Source organism: Callospermophilus lateralis, chromosome 14 (assembly GCF_048772815.1).
Source record: "Callospermophilus lateralis isolate mCalLat2 chromosome 14, mCalLat2.hap1, whole genome shotgun sequence".
Taxonomy (NCBI): Eukaryota; Metazoa; Chordata; class Mammalia; order Rodentia; family Sciuridae; genus Callospermophilus; species Callospermophilus lateralis.
This window is the reverse complement of record NC_135318.1, coordinates 63,278,102-63,280,521: the sequence shown is the minus strand read 5'-3', so window position 1 is coordinate 63,280,521 and position 2,420 is coordinate 63,278,102. Positions and strand designations below refer to the sequence as shown.

Below are 2,420 nucleotides of genomic sequence, written 5' to 3'. Positions count from 1 at the left end.
CACTTGTATTCACTATTTGCATATCTATCTTGCTGTTCAATAAATTACTCCAAAATTCAGTTGCTTAAAACAATAAACATTTACTGTCTCATGCTATGTGGGAGAGGAATCCAGAAGTGATATAGCTGAGTGATTGTGACTTGGTTTTTCCACAATGTTGCCATCAAGAAATCGAGATGCTGGTCAGGGGGCTAAGAGGGCTGGGTTCAATCTCTAGCACAGGTGGGAAAAAATATTGGTCAAAGTTTGTTTGTTTGTCTCTTTCTTTCTTTGGTTTGGTTTTGCAGCGGTAGAGATCAAAACTTTACCTCTATCTTGAACCTCCCACTTGCCTTTTATCACGAATTCGTGGTCTTGACAACACCTATAGGTTCAGACATCTTTATTCTCTCTGTTCAAAGTCAGTTCTTTGAGATCAGAAGTTGTTTTAAGGCTTATTTCTCTACCGAGGCAGATCTCTGAGACAGAGTTGAGGATATGGGACTGAAGACGGTGGTGAGCTTCTTTCTGAGTGAAACCCTATTGGAGTTACGTGCTTGTTAGAAGGAGGGTATAGCTTCAGGCCTTCTTGCCTTGCCTACTCCCCTGGAATGGAACCACTGTCCCACAAGCCAGGGCAAGTGTGAGCAGGGTTCCAGTATTCTCAGTGAGTTGTGCATAAAGTGAGCTTCCCTTCCATGAGCTACGGCTGTGCAGAAGCAGGGTAACGCCATGTCTCCATCTCACCTGCTCAGGAGTTGGTCTCAGCGACAGTAGCTGGGGATAGGATCAGATGCTGAGGTCCTGTTCCTCCTGGAGAGAAAGCCCTCCATCCGGGTGCTGAGTGAGGGGAAAGGGAGCCTGGGCTCTTGGTGACAGCAGCCCAGAGTGGAATCACTGCCCATCTGAGGGCAGTCTAGATTTAAATACCTCAGACCCTCACGTTTCTCACTGAATTTTCATAGATGTTCTGAACAGCTCTTCATTTGTTCTTTGCTCTCAGGACTATTTTCAGAGGCCTTAAATGGAGATATGTAAATACAAATGAATATACATAAAAGTTTTCACTAGTCTCATTGAGGAGAGGGTCAGTGAGTTCTTCATGTTGTTGAAGTCAGTCTCTTCTTTTGCTTGAAAATGAGGTGATAACAATGTGCCTTGAATCCCACCACATATCCCTGACATCTTGGGGCTGTCCTAGACCTCTCAACACGTGCTTTCTGAAGACACGGATTAATTCATGGTTTTTCATTTCTTCCCCTTCCAGATCTTGACCTGAAGGCACTTCCCAGTGTCAAGGCAACACAAATGACCCTTTTCCATTTCTCTTTCTATGAACATTAATATTATCAGTTGAAAGATAGTGGCTACTGAAAAACAACATGTTAATTAGAAATTTTCAGATTAGACCTTTCTTAAGTACTACTTTTCAAAATCAGAAATATTTCATTAAAAGTTTGTTAGTTGTTTGAAAGTATTTCCTGATAATAAGTTTTAAAAGTTTCCCCCAATATCGAGTTCTGAAAAACAGCTTATCTTCAACAAAATGTGTGTGTTTTTCCACATAAACCTGAGTTGATTTCAGGCCAAGAATGTATTTTCAAGGATCATTTCTATAATCTTCTGCTAGTGAAGTGTACTGAGTGTATAAGCTACTGGTAACCTTGAAGATGAGTGGTAGTGTTTTCTCCTAAGCACAGGCTGGTCTGTGGTGTTGCCTGGTGGCAGCTGCCACTTCTCCACCGTGACGACTTTTCCTTTCTTTTGGGAAATAGAGAGAGCACAGGCAGAGGAGTTTCTTAAATATTTCTTATGTATTTCATAAAATTAAAAAGGGAAACGTATTTCTTTTTGAAATTGTTAACAAAGGCAAATCCTTATTTTGTCCTCTGTATGACACAATCTGAAAACCTCAAGAGACTTAGTATTGCTTGAACAGAAATCTCAAGGTTGGGGAAAGGAGTACATGTAAGGTCATCCTGCATGAAGGGGCAGCAGGCGATGTTCATGGGTTTAGAATTTATAGGAAGGTAGACAGGGAACTGCCCAGGAAAGTGATAAGCAGGGGTGAGGCCCGAAGGGTTTAGATCACAGGGCAGAACAAGGATGCCTTAGGGTAGGATGATGAGATGACTAAGGAGACTGGACAGGGCCACAAGGGAAAGGAGGCCAGAACCCTCAATTTTGGTCATCAGGTTGAACCAGGGCAGACAGTGGGCTCCAGGGAGGAGAGATAAGCAAAGTGCAAGGGGTAGGTTGGGGGGCTGGGAATCAGAATGACTCTAATATTTATGCATGTGTTTACACGTGGGCTTCTCCAGAAACTTCCTAAGAATCCAAGAGAATCAGCTAATAAAGGAGTAGAAATCAAAAGAAAGCTCTTGCAAACTGCTCTGACAAAAATACAGAGACTACTTGCGCACGGTGATGTGTGTCTACAG

General features: G+C 42.5%; 1 non-coding gene across 1 annotated transcript; it reads left to right on the top strand.

Annotated features, from left to right (window-relative positions):
- Nucleotides 1–1,567: 1,567 nt before the first annotated feature.
- Nucleotides 1,568–1,775, top strand: LOC143380874 (small nucleolar RNA U3). Its single transcript, XR_013088745.2, has one exon. It is a non-coding gene; the product is annotated as a small nucleolar RNA U3 (small nucleolar RNA).
- Nucleotides 1,776–2,420: the final 645 nt, after the last annotated feature.